General features: G+C 39.6%; 1 protein-coding gene across 4 annotated transcripts in view; it reads right to left on the minus strand.

Annotated features, from left to right (window-relative positions):
• Positions 1-15,132, minus strand: part of MCTP1 (multiple C2 and transmembrane domain containing 1) — a 177,056-nt gene that overhangs the window by 17,130 nt on the left and 144,794 nt on the right. Inside the window, exon 18 of one of the 4 annotated variants that reach the window (XR_001873544.1) lies at positions 2,976-3,150. The exons of the other annotated variants lie outside the window; for them this stretch is intronic. The gene's annotated coding sequence lies outside the window, so the exon portion shown is untranslated. The remainder of the gene's footprint in view (positions 1-2,975; positions 3,151-15,132) is intronic. 4 annotated transcript variants of the gene reach the window in all.

Genomic DNA, 15,132 nt, shown 5'->3' on the forward strand with positions numbered 1-15,132 from the left:
AAGAGAGTGATTCATACACAAAATGCTCACTGCAGAGCCGGACCCAAGCACAGATATGCCACCCTGACCACTTCTTCTGGTTTGGAACCAGTGTTATCCAGCTGCTTCCTCCAGCTCAGAAACTCAACTGGAAGAAATCCTTTCTCCCTGGAAAAGAGTACCTTCTGCCCACCCCCAGCAATGACATGAGGTGGTATAGAATAACTCCAGGTCCTGGCCATGCCCACTGCTGTCTACTGCAAAAAATTAACCTTGTCCTGGCCAGAACAAGGACAATTTGAAAATACATCAGCTTAAATCACTCCCCACAAAAACACCAAAGACAGAAAGAGACAGAGAAAAGGATCACAGTTTCCACCTCCCTGCACTTTCTGAGCTTAACAGAGATTTGTTGACATACTCCAAGGCAGGATTAGAAGAAACAGCACAGGAAAGAGAAGGCAGTCAGAAGGATCATGGTTCAGCTTTGTTTAAACGAATTCCACACACCCCTCAACTATTAGCTGTTTTTTATTTCCTGTTCCAGAGATTTGTGGAAAAAATAATCTCGCTAGGGAAAAGCTGCACTTATTTTCTTCCAGCAAGATGCTGTGTTAGCAAATACAACACATGAGCCACCTCGAGTAAACCAAGGTTCTTAATAATCCATTTTTAAAACACTACCGGTATTTCCTTTCTATAGAAAGATGAGCTGTGACTGGAATCAATTTCATTGTTTGCGTGACTACAGTTGCCAAGTTTCTGAAAATAATTGTCATTTAAATAGTAGATAATATTTGTTATACAGAGCTAACAGTAACTTTATTACTATTTCATTTGCATTATTTGTTTGTTTGCAGTAGGCTTAAGGTATCTGAAAAGCAAGATGTTTGCTAGGGGATGGTTTTAAGCACAAACTGTGAAAGCAAAATGAAATTGATGTTGATAGTCTGACTTGAATTTAAAGAAGGGAAAGAACCCAAAGTACAGACAGACCATGTCTTCCTCCTCTTTCATAGAAAATTGTAGATTTAAGATTGATATGCTGTTTGGCCAATAGTAATACTTAACATTTACATACTGATTTTCAGCCATAACCATATTTTACATTTGGTGAAACCGAAGCAAAACAAAGTAAATGACTCACTCTAGACTATGTGGAGCTAATTCACATGAAAACCTGAATACAACCCATATTGTGAGAGTCTCTTTATTCAGCAGACTGTGCTTCCAATTCCATGACCAAAAAAGCGTGATTTAGGTAAGGATTATATCTCTAACATCAAACCTCTCTCATCGTCAAGTGAAAATGAATATACAAAATAAACATTTCAAAAGACTGGGAAAACAGGAAAAACAAACAAGCCAGACTCAAAAGTAAACTCTGATAAAGGTAACGGATTTAAGCCAGGGGAAAAAGCAAAACTTTAAGTTAAAAGAATAAAACTCTGAACATTTTATGGTGGATAACTGTCCTAGTAATAACTGCTTGTTTAGAGACAAAGGCACAGATCATAAAAACAAAGTAATAGGAGAGTTCCAAGAATAGAAGTAAATGTTGAAATTTTTCAAGAGGCTGTCTGGGAAAAGGACTTCATATGGACCTCCCAAAAATAACCCTCATTGCCCAAGCTGGTATGATAGAGCCCCTCTGCACAAACCACAGGAACCAAGGCAAAGCGAGACTAACTTGGGATAGGTAGAGAGAGAGGATACAAAGTCACCACTGAGAGCAAGCACACCATTTTGGTATGCTGTAATTGCAATGTCCCGTCACTTGGCCACCAGAAGACACATGAACTCTTCTTAGCTTGTGTCATACTGCACTACCTGTAGCCACAAAAGCATAGCCCTGCTGTTATCACTGAGGAATCCCTCTAATCACCCCTTGACTTTTAGTAACAAGCCTATAAATCTCTATTGTTGAACAGAAGAATACTACTTCCATGAGGAAACTCTTCAGATTTTTTCATCTAATAACTGGTGTCCAAAGTAGAGCCCATGAAAAGGCACCCATGTCATCCCCTAGCATGACACTCAGCTATGCACAGAACTGCAGTACCCTGGGAGACCTTTTCTGCTAAAATAAATCCAGAAGTGTCAGTAGGAAACACATTAGTCCTTTACTGGTAGGAGTCATTAGTACGTCCCAGGAAAAGCATGCAGACAGAGACTATAGAATACTGGCCTATGGTCTCGTCACTGCTCAAAACCCCACCTCAGCAATTACCTCTTAAGACTCTAACCACTGCTTTCTGGCCAGCTCACTAACAGGAAGGTAGTAAATTGTGGTGCTTTAAAATCAGCTAGGAATTAAACTCCAAAGAAACTGCTCCCTTTCGTCCCACTCCCTCTAGTGAGAGAGGGACAAAGGCAGAGACTATGGGTTGAGATAACAACTTACTGAAAACGAACAGCAATGAGATATTAACAATAACAGCAACAACATTAATAATAAAGGTATGGAAAACAGAGGGTGATTTACACACTGAAAGTGCTCAGTACCTCGACTCAGTTTTGGGTGGCTGCTCAGGCAAAGATGAGATGGCAGATGTTTCCGCATCTGGTGTTCCCTGTCCCTGAGCCCAAGCCAACAAAAACCAATGACAGATAAACGCCCAAAAGCTGGATTGTCCACACCGTGCCACACCTCCCTGACCGGCCTGGCTTGACTCTACTCAACTCTACCCAGCTCCGTGCTGCTCCTTTTGGCTCAGTGCCTATGGCTTGGCTCAGCTCCTTTCAGCTTGGGTTGGACTCAGCTGGGGCTCGAGCTTGCCTCCAGTGTTCCATTCCCCACGGCTGCTTCCTGCACTGGTGCCTTGGCATGGGTGCACTCCACTGGGCTCAGCTGTGTTTGCTGCTTGGAATTGTGTTCTTCCCAATGTATGGGAAGGGATGGGTGGTGGCAGAAGGACAGAGTCCACAGGGCTGGTCCCGGCAACTTCCCCGAGGAAGAGACAGAACAAAATGGCACACTTCAGGTGTGTACTCACCTTTTTCTTCCCCCCTTCACGATCCCCAGCAATGACATGGGTGGTATGGAATACAACCACGCCTGATGGCTCAAAACTCTGCCCCCTCTCTGCAACCAGGACATAAGTCAACACTATTCCAGTTCTGGAGACATTTGATCTCCTTTAAGTCTTCTGAATCTCTATCAGAGGGCTTCTGTGATAGATACAGAGATAAGTTATTATTTTACCATATTCTCAGGTAAACAGAATGAGGACAGACAACCATAATGATATTGTTATCTTAAAACTGACTGTGGAAGTGAGATCATGAGGTAATGATCTATAGGACATGGAAAGGTGCATGGGGTCACCTGGGAATGATCTACAGCACCTGGAAGTGGCCTCCTCCGTTACATCCTGTAATGAACTGAGAGGGTTATTTTTACTGCCCTTCCCTCTTGCAGGCTGTCACTTGTGGAATACCACAACACCATTGTTCCTGCCATTTCTTAAATTGAAAAAGTATGGAAAGACTCTTGGAGACTTTAAAACTTTGCAGTGGGACTTTAAAGACTTAGAAGTTTCTACCCTTCCAGTAAGCCAGCTCCTAAGCTTTGAGACTTTCATTTTTTTAAAGTAGTGACAGATGGCACGCCAGGCAGACAGGTACCAGCATATGTTCTCTCCTCAGCATCAACAAAATAGACGACCTGTTTCGTACTCCTTCCACCCTGAAAAGGAATGACGGGAGAAGGCTTCCATAAAGCACTGGCAATATTTCACATTGGACGTCGAATTCCTGAGTTACATAGATAACCAGAACTGAGCTTTTAAACTTTGGTCTTCAACTTTGCCTATATTACCTGGCACCACACCTTCAGCGACCACATTTTTCAGATACTATCAGCTGTTTACAAATGCTCAATATGTCATCTCTAAAGTCTACTTGCTAACATGGGTCTTTATGTGTGCATAAAGATGAGGTCTGAAACTAATTGCTCATCCCTAAATCGAAACCAGGCTAAGGATTTTAAAATACAGAGAAAACCACACAGTAATTAGAAGAGTAGGGTATTACAGAAAGAAATCCTATTTGTGGTCATGATTATTAAAGAAAGAAGCAATACACTGTTACTGCCTAGTAAGCATTCCATATTTAAAACAGTAAAAAGTAGGCAAAATAAAAACTATTTAAACATGTGGGTGACACTGAAGACTTTCTGTTTATGAAGACATCACACCTGTAAGCATGAATAACCTGTTCTAGGTGACTGTGCCTTAGCAGGGGCATTGGACTACGTATCTCCAAAGGTCCCTTCCAATCCTAACAATTTTGTGATTCTGCGTGAATATTACAACAATCTGTTATTCCTCAAACATACACCGAGAATTGATAAAAATAATTTTGAACCTTCTCTGACTTTTGGCACTACCATGTATGTACTGAATTAGACTTTTTCATGTGTAATGAACTGCTGCAGGGCTAAAACAGAAATACAAAATCGGGGAGCCAGGGGGGAAGTCAAGAGCTACGGCAATAATTCTAGGGAAAAAAGATGATGTTGCAAATTCCCAAAGAGTAGGGAAAGAACACCGTAATGGCAACTCTTAGGTAAACTATTTTTAAAGTGAGGTTTTTTTGCTAGTGATTTTTATTTTCTCTCCCTCCCTATTACATTCCACGTATCTTTAAGTATGATCTGTCCTGATCTCCTTCACTGCACATTTTAATTCTGTAAAGACTGCACTCCATACAAAAGACAGAAACATGAAGACAAACAGAGCCAGTTTATGGAGCAATGTGCCATCTCGTGGGGGGAAACAAAAATTTAAATTTTCCTTGCATGACACTTTTTTTGAGTAATGTTAAACCTTTATGAGATGTTAATTTCATATATACTCTAAGCAGATATATTACTTGAAAAGGGTGGAAGCTTGTTTGTTCATGGTGGTAGATTCAGGAGCAAAAAGTTAACAATGCCAAATTTTGCCATGCCCTTCTTGGCCTTATTTTGGAAGGAAACATATATCTAAAGCACTGTGCAGTTAAGCATTGAGATGACAAGAATACACCCCATTTCAAGAAAGAAATAGAAAGAAAGACAAAGCAATCAATTTTTTACAAAATTCCCCTGGATAAACGTTCAGGCCGTGCTTCTGGAAAATGACATAGTGTAGAAAAATAATTTGGTATTTGAGCCAAAGCAATATAAAAAGGAAGAAAAGAGCAGCACCTAGAAAATGATGCTGCAAATATTCTGGGGGTACAGTGGGCAAGAAGTGATGAGTAAACCAAGAATTCCAGGGTCTCTTTTGAGAAAATCTCGAGAAGAGCCTGGAAAGGCTCCATTACCTATTTTCTCTGTATGCTTACTTTACTGAAATCAGGAAAAAAGCCCCCAACCCTTTTCATTTACTAGGAAGCATTAAAATTCTGGCAAAGACCTAAAGCTGAGCCATCTAGCAAAGTGGTACTATGAATATGCAAAAATTACAACAAAGGGCAATCTGTAACAATGTTATTTTAATGTCTACCCACTATAATAATCTGTTCTACATTCATTTTAAATATGTTTCAGGAAGCTAATTTCTTAGAAGGAAAAAAGCACATATTTATATGCTTGACCACAGCAAATCATACTCTGACTGAAAACTGCAAGACATGTTCACATTCTGGTGATGCACTGCAGACTACAACACCAGAAAGAAAACGAGTAGCTCAAAGACACTTATTTTCTCAAATGTCTATTTTTTCCCAGAAAAACAAATATTTGTAGCTTATGCAAAGGCTTTGAATGTATATATCTGTTACGTTACAATAAAAGATGTTAATAGGAAAAGCTACCAGCTTGTCTCCTATCACTTTAGGTGAATTTACTTTTAGAACTCAATAATGAGACTTGCTTAGTTAAACTAATAATGAATGGAGATGCTTTAGAATGAAAAAGGAAAGCAAAGTTTTGTTAAAATGTAATACGAAATACAGATGATTACTGCAATGCTGGGATAAACAGCTGAAAAAATAAATGGCAGGAAACACAAAAATTTGCTGTTCTTTGGGCAATATCAACTTGGTCACTGAGCACTCATGACATAGGAAGCATACTGAATCACGGATGATACTCTTTATACTAAATCCTACAACCAAAGAAGAAAAAACCCAGCTGACATATACCTGGTATACATGAGATAAAAAAAATAAGCATTGAAAGGAATTTATCTACTTTCCTAAAGAAACAAATAAACAAAGTACTTTAACATCACCATGTGACATGCACTTCCCTAATTTACTATTTTCCCATCATCTCCTAACTTGTATATTGCTTATAGATTTTAAAGCACCAAGATCAACAGACGCCAGAGGAGGAGGGCTGGGAAATCTGCAGCTGACAGCAAGCTAACAAATCATTGCTGTTTCACAATTCAAAGTGGATATTGGGCATTAAGCAAATGAATGAATGAGACAGACTCTAGAATGGGCAAAAAGGGGCACCCAACAGCACTTAGCTTGAAAAGCTGCAAAAGAGTTGGTGTTCAACCCACGATGCACCCCTGCTGGAAGGGGACACTTTTGAACATGGAATGATTTTTAGGAGAGGAAACATGGAATAATAAAGAGAACTGGAGACCATCTCTCCCTTCCTAAATTCCTGCTCCTTTTCCATCATTTTCACAAAAGTCAGGGATCCATGCAGAAGGACATCAGCTTCAAAGGTTTGCTGGAACCAGCAGTCCACAGATGCAGGAGCACCGTGCCATCTCCTGCTTCTCCAACTCCACCACTGCTGTCTGATGGAGGCTGTTATATCATCCCTAACAAGGTGAAGTCTGTTTAGGAAAACCTATTTTATTCCCATAGGCCTTTTAAGCAGAGAAGACAAATTAGGCCACCATACTTAAAAAGGCTTGCTTCTTTCAAAATTTTAAACTCATTGCTTGTTTTTACGACACTCAGAAAAGCTACAACCACCAGCCACATCGGAAGAATTCAATGACAGTTCTCTTCTCAAATTTCAGCAAACAGTCTTTGTATTATTTATTGTCTAGTAAAAAAAGTTGAAATGCTTTTCAGCCTTGGTTGCAAACTCAGTACCTAGCTGCAGTCCAACAACAGCAGGGAATAAAACTGCCATTGTAAAATGTCTTTTTTCTCCTGTGTGCCTGCTTTCCATAGATTTCATTAATTCTCCTGGATCTGCACGTTGTCATATCTGGGGCACAGTGATACTAAGTAAATAGGGAGAAGGGATGTGAAATTTTTATCATCATAGGAAACAACTAGCCGGGAGATGATATCATATTCAACCTTTTCCCCAAAAAAACATGGAAGAGAGCATGTGCCATTCCTCTAAAAGAAGAGCTGTGCTATTCTTGCCTGAGAGTTTGGGATTACACACACAAATACCTGTGGTATTTAGACTTTGTGACACACCAGTTAGCTCAGAGGCTGCAATAAGCAACTCTACTGGATTAAAACAGTTTTTGGCAAAGAGCCAGCTTTGTGTAATATTTAGAAATACCCTGACTGTACTACAGTTCTTTGATATTAAACACACAAAGGACAGCTCATGCACAGCACTGGGTGAACATACAAGTATCAAGAACTTAATAAAAATAATTATTAGTATCAAGAACTTAATAAAAATAATAGCAGAATGAAATACATATATCATCATTTTCCTTTTGAATTTTCAAAATAGTAGGTAGGACAACTCTCCATCATTTCACACAAAAATGTGACAACAAAAAAACCTTTAAAATGTTTTGTGGAAGTCAAAGAGGGGTTTGAGTCAGAATAGAGAGCAAAAGATAATATGAAAATTAAGCATATACAATACACACACGATGATCTTTAAGGTACCTTCTAATCCAAACTGTTCTGTCCTGTTTATTATTTGACATACTTGCACTTGTGTTAAAATGTTTCCAAAGAGTAGTAGGAGAACAAGAAACCAATAGTCATGGAACTACTGATATTGTCACTTAGAGAAAATGTACTGAGAAGTACAGACCACTGCTTGCTAAAAAGGATTGCACAGATATGAAAAACAACCTCAACTATATAGTAAAAATAAACTTCAATAAAGTTTCTGAACAAACAGGGTCACATAAGCATTTTCCAGCTACAGCACTGATTTCTTTTAGATGGAAAAAGAGATGGAAAAAAACTTGCAAATTCCACTTTTGGCTTCTCATTCCAGATGAATAAGTGGGTAATTTAACTATGTTTCTTTCTGATTATGGACACTACGACCATGAGAAGGCATGGTATGCCCATGGTTGTAACACTAATCACTTGCACCAATACTGATGTCATAACACATATTTTACGTTCTCTTTGGTTGAACTCTGGTTTTGTACATGCCATTGTACAATTGTGTAATAAAAATTTCGAAGTGTGAATTGGCAAACAAGAATAGCTCCAGTGTTCTTGGGGAAGAGAGGAAATCTGAATACTTTCAACTGGACCTCAAACCGAAAATCACATGAGAACTCCCGTTTTACATATCAAAACACGGTTGTTTGTTTGTTTGTATTTTGGGTTTGTTTCTTTGTTTGTTGTCAGGTTCTGTGTGTTTTTTGTTTGGTTGGGTTTTTTTGAGTTTGCTTACTTTTTATTTATATGATGGAAGAGTGTAGAAATCAGCTACTGCCAGTCAGTGGTCCTAAACTTGGCAAGAATTTCTTCCTCCTCCTCCTGAGGTACTAAGCTTCACTCTCACACAAACTCCAAGTTCTGTCAAAGCCAGCACTCCTGAGCACAAACCTCCCACATGGCATCTTACTGCACCTCCTTAGCCCTGAAATATCACTCCCTTTGTATTGACTTTACTGCTTTTGATTTCTGTGCAGGTGAAAATATAAATGTGGTGGAAAATATTAATATAGTGCTACAGGGAAGAGAAAGGGAGGGAATTCACTAACAAGCCTTATTTAAAAACAAGGGAGCACAGACATGTAATGTGCAAAGCACCTTCCTCCAGTACCTGGGAGATACCCCTGTTATAATAATACAAAGGGAATGTAGGGAAGATTCCATGGGTCCTGTAAATAGCACAGCCTGACTAGGAGCTCTTCCAGGGATGTGTTTGAGATTGGTCCCCACTACAGAGAGATGGCTCAAACTCTTTATTAGTAGCAGTATTAACATTAATAAGTAATATTATTAATATTAATAATTAATGACCATCATTAAGACTTTTTTTGTTGTTTGCCCTAAGAAGGGGAGGGGGGCTCCTGCCTGAGCAGAGTCTAGTGGGTCCTAGCATCCCCAGAGGACGAGTCTACCTTAAAACAGGGGGCAAAAAAAAATTAGCTGCATCAGAGAAGGTGGGTGAAGAAAGCAAAAAGCATTAAATGCAAAGTTATCAATTACCTCTGAGGACGCAAAGTAACAGTGCAAACCCAGTTACAGCAAAGTAAAATGGGCACCACTTCTCAGAAAAATATTAAAAAAATTAGGCACCTTCTTCACTGCTGGGAATCGTTATTTTTTTTATTTTATGCATAGGCCCTATTTACCCTCCCCAGCTGTTGCCATGTTGTTTCCCTAGCTGCATTTTGTGAGTGCCTAAAAAACTCTTTGAAGTCTGAGGGTACTACTGTGTACAGCACTGTGTCATCACATGCAGTCCCACAGTCAGAAGGGTTAAGATCAGCTCAGTGGCAAGAGGCTACTACTTATTATACCCTTCTGGTGTGGTCATTTGTTTCAAACTTTTTTATACTCCATTTACATCACAGAAATCCCTCGGCCAATTCCAGTGACAAGAGTCGCACAGAACTCTCCCCTCCCCACCTTGTCTAATCTCATGGAGTAAAAGAAAAGGTTGGGTTTTTTTGCAGCGCTGTGTTTTAAACTCATCCATATCACATTTAATTTTCCTTACTGTTACTACTTTGAATGAACATTCTAAAAACCTTAGCCACCATTGAAGTGGTTTAAATAGACACCTAAACCTGAAAAACAACAATAACCAAATGCTGCAAATTATATGAAGTTTATGGTGGAGATAATTTAGCATATCTAATCAGAATACCTATTTTCTCCTAGAGCATAACAGTAGGATGCATTATACACGGAAAAGAGGAGGGAGAAGGAAGAAAATAAAGCTTTCCTAAGCACAAAAACTTGTCAGTGTCCTAACAGCAAATAACCTGGTCTAGTATATCATACATTTTAAACCCGTGTCAGGGCTCTGGCTGTCCTCCTGCCTTGTGTCCTTATCTGCTTTGTTAGAATACAACTCTGAGCAGAGACATTCATAGTGCCCTGAAGAAATGTATAGTGTCTGGATACTGACACCTACAAAGGGAAAGAACAACACTTCAGGTAGGTTGAGGTAGTGTGGCAGTGCTGGAGTTCTCTCTGTCCTTGACTAACCCTGCTCTAGATACGGTGGAAAAAATCACAGCAGAATATTACTTTGAGCATGATTGTAGCAATATGTCTGCTATTGATTTTCACCCTTAATGAAATATATACTTTTTGACTCCCTGGAAGTCATTACAAGGCATCATCCTTGTAAATTACCTTACTCAAAATTTTAAGGAATATTGAAATAAGAGTATGGGGTAAGATCCCACTGACTGCAGATTCTTTTATTTTATTTTCAGTCTTTTTAAAAGGTAATACTAGTTTTTCTGAATGTTTTCCTTATTCAGATTATGAAAACTAATTCCTCCAACCCTCACAATAATCACTCTCTGGGTTTAATAACTACTCTGATAGGGTAATCTGGAAAAAAGTCTAGCTTTGTTCTACATACTTCATCAAATCTTGTATATTGTTCTACTTTTGCTTGTTGACCTGCTTTTAAGAGCAAACGGTATTTCTACAAACTCTGTCTGCAGTGACACTTGAACTCATCACACTAATCACACTCATCACACTCATCACACTAATCTGGAATTACAAAATTTGCTGAACTTTCTCTATATTACTCTCCCAACAGGCTCCCAAGGAGAGGTTTTTTGAATCTGGTTCTTTGACCAGATTCAAAGATGCATTGTCAAACCACTCCATTACTAAGGGATTTCTCACCAAATTCTTTTGCGGAGCTTCAACAGTGTGAGGTGCTGCTTTTTCATCTGCTGGTTTTTGATTGGGCCTTTTTGGTGCTATGGCAGTCACAAAAACTCTGGCATCAGAGGAAAACACAGTTCCAGACCAAACTGTTGTGTCTTCCGTTCAAAGGCAGACAGTCTCAAGAATAAAGAATCTCCAATGTTCTCAATAAACAGACAACATTTCACCAGGGAAAAAAACAATTTTCAGCACTTTCGAGCAATGACATTTCTGTATTTATGCACTAAGACATAAAATTCAGCATAAAGTTTTTCTTTCTAAAAATATCATAGTGTTAAAACACATTTTCTTCTGAATCTATATATTCTGAGGTAGATGGGTGAAAATGATTACACAGTGTAAGAGCTGCATGAAACAAATACTTAGTAACAAATGGACTCTTGGTCTATAACATTATATAATGTAATCTTAGATAATGCAGCTTCAAATATTCCCTGAACAGACTATAAAGTCTTAATTTTTAACAGACAATCCAGAAACTAAAACCATTACTATGTAAACCATTCTTCTGTCAAAATGCAGCGGTCTGTATTAAACTTCTGAAAAATAGCTGAGTAAACACTTTCTTGACCTTCACTATACGCTGTGTATTGATCTAGAACATTCAGGCAGCATTTGTTCTTTGAGAGTGGTAAGGAAAGCAATTCTGGGAGTACAGAAAATACACAAGATGCTTTGGTGCACATGAACATACTCATGATTTCAAGTTCCCTCCAAATTTAAAAAAACAATAATCCAGCTACAAATTAGCCTCCTACTCAGGAGCAGAGAAGGCATTCTAAAGAGCTTCTATCTACTCTTTCCCTACTGGTATTTAAAATTTTAATCAAACAGTAATTAAAGGTCAACAAACAGCTTTTCCATACCTAATCTTAAATTGCAGCTAATACTATACATTAGAGGCGTAGCAACACATCGTTGTTTCATACGCTGAGGGAAGGAGAAATCATACCATTTTTTGGTGCAAAATACTAAAAAGCAGATCTGCTGAGCGGTTGCATCTTAAATTACTATTTCTGATTGCAAGAAAGCTTCAGATTAGCAATGCTGCTCTGACTTTTTCACACTGTTAATAAAAACCAGAAAGCAATACTTTTTCAAAAGAATGCTTCTCTCTAAGACCTCTCTGTTACCTAGGTGGCATTAGATATCTATAACATTACATAAAGGAGTGGTGTCCATTTTGCTTTTCTAAAGTTGCTAGCCTTCAGAACAAAAAGTTTGGTAAGATAAAATCTCTTTTTCCCATCCTGGACTTCGTTACTTTAGCACTTGAGCACACCAAGAAAATATAAAAAGAGAAAGGAAATAGAAGAAAGAAACAATAGGTAAATATTTACTAGCAATTTTTCTTACATATTTTTTGAGATGTATTAAAATAATCCATATACATTTCTCAGCTCAATTAATTACAAATAACTATCTGCAGAATCGAGTAAACCTGTCAGTTGTGCAGGTTTATTTTTCCATGTGCTATCTTGAGATAAGCAGGTCTGTAATATTATATTTCCACTGACATAATTGTGCATGAATTCTGATCTGATTTAGTATTACATGGTGCAAAAGGTGACACATTTTCTTTAATATAACCCATTACAAAAGGAAAGGAGTTAGTGTATGAAATCTGAGGAGTTTGATTGAAAAAGTCTGGGACTTTGGGGTCAACTCAGTGGAAAAGTAACTTGCTCAACTACCACAGGCACTAAGCACCGTGACAAACAAACCTAATATCCTGGTGTAGTTACTGAGTTAGACAATAATAAAAACAGTGCACCATCAGACAGCTACAGCTGTACGTTAAGCTATGATATTACTTCACCTGCTCCCAAACCAGTCAAACATGCATTTGATGATCACGAAAATAACACAGATACCTCCCCATTTCTTGAATCACATTGAATACCAAGTCAGAGTGTTAAAACAACTGGTTATTGCTTTTCCATATGCCATAAATTCTAATTTTCAAGTTTATCTAAACTGTACACCTAAGATTACATTCAAAGAACTACTGAGATGGCAAAGCCAACTGCTCTGAAACTAACGTATGGGAGATTTAAGGTAAACTCTACACATTCCTAATTGGATGCCAAATCCATGCCTGTTACCACAGCACACCTCCACCTGGGGCTTTGTGGCCTATCCCTGCCTCGTTGCCTTCTACTGACATAGGTCTCAGCATCCTTCCTCACAAGGACTTCTTGCCCGAGTGCTGGCCTTGGGCTCCCCTTGTCATACGTGTGCAACTTTTCCTGCCTGTTCCAGCTCTAGCTCCTGCAGCCTCCTCAACTCAGAGCTGGTCCCATAGGGCTCATGGGTGGGCATCTGTAGTCTTGGCATGCAACTCAACAGAAAAGTCAATAAATCTACACAAAACCCATTGTTCTATCAGGCACATGGTTCCAAGGCTTGACTTAGGAGTGCAGCCAGGAGCAGACTGGACAAGCTCCCTACATTTGGAGCTCTTTTAGTAGTTATCAGTAAATGCAGAATGCACAGCAAAGCACTTGTGTGCAGTATTTGTCCACAAGCTTTATTTATGTCAAACTTACCTCTTAATCAGGTGCCAGTAGATGACACCTGAGTAGAGGCAGACTCTGCCCTCTACCATGCCATGATGTCTTCTGGATGCCGCCACACAACACCAATTTTTTAACACTGCCCTAGGAGGAGCTTTGTATTTCAACTCTTTGGGACAGGGGTGCCTCTTTCATTTTGTCAGGATTGTATTTTCCCTAGATGATCTGTCCAGCAACTTCACCAGTCACCCAAACATCAACATAAAATTAACAATATAAAATTTTCTACACACTGCAAACAAAATACATGCATATTGTTTGCAAAAGCTTGCAGTTTATTTTCCCATATTCCTGTGCTTTCCCCATAAAACACAGAAAAGTCTGATCAACTATCCTGGCAAATTTTTGTAGTTGATATTGCAGTTTTTCTTACAAGCGTATCAGTGAAGTGAAAGTCAAACACCTAGCTTAAGAAGTAGACTTTCAGCTGTGCTGTGCTGTGCTGCGAGCCTCGGCATCAAATCTAAGATGAAAACCCAGGCCACAATGCACCATCCATATTGCTGAGACAGCCACATTTATGATCATCCTCTTCTCTCACAACGTCATCTCTGCCACTCCTTCATTCTCATTCAAATACACTGTCAACCACATGCAGTCACTGGGGACTGGGTCAATGTAGCACTTATGTTAGCATATCTCAACCATCACTTTTCTTCTACAAGTTGTATCTTACTGTATTAGTAAGCGTGACCAGGTCCTGGTAGTGGGCGTTGCTACGGGTGGCTTCTGCGAGAAGCTGCTAAAAGCAATGGTCAAGTCAATCCGAAATTATAGTAAATGCCTCTGTGATAACATACGTAAGAAGGAAATAAAAAAAAGTTATTGCACAGACGTAATTGCAGGGAAGAGTGAAGTGAGAATATGTGAAAGGAACAACTATGCAGACACCAAGGTCAGTGGAGAAGGAGAGGAAGGAGGTGCTCCAGGCGCCAGAGCAGAGATTCTCCCGCAGTCCATGGTGAAAATCATGGTGAAGCAGGCTGTCTTCCTGCAGCCCATGGAGGACCACGGGGGTGCAGAGATCCACCTGAGGCCCTTGGACGACACTCACGCTGGAGTAGCTGGATGCCTGAAAGAAGGAGTAGGGTCCTGGTAGAAACCTCCAGACCCACGGAGAGAGGAGTCCATGCTGGAGCAGCTTTTCTGGTAGGATTTGTGACCCTGTGGGAGACCCACCTTGTGACAGGCTATGCCTGAAGGACTGCACCTCATGGAAGAATGACCCACGTTGGAGCTGTTTGTGGAGAATAGCTGCCCCTGAGATGGACTCATGTTGAGAAGCTGGAGAAGTTCATGGAGGACTGGCCCCCTGGAAGGGACCCTATGAGGGACAAGGGGAATGACTCCTCTCCCTGAGCAGCAGCAGGAACAATGTGTGATGAACTGAATACCCACTCTATGTCTCCCTGCACCACTGGGGGGCAGGACACAGAGTTTGGGAAGGAGGGAGGGGTGAGCGGGAAGGTGCTTTTAAGATTTGTTTTAGTTCTCATTATCCTGCTCTGATTTTGTTAGTAATAAATTCAGT

Source organism: Lepidothrix coronata, unplaced genomic scaffold (assembly GCF_001604755.1).
Source record: "Lepidothrix coronata isolate B3197 unplaced genomic scaffold, Lepidothrix_coronata-1.0 Scaffold18, whole genome shotgun sequence".
Lineage (NCBI taxonomy): Eukaryota > Metazoa > Chordata > Aves > Passeriformes > Pipridae > Lepidothrix > Lepidothrix coronata.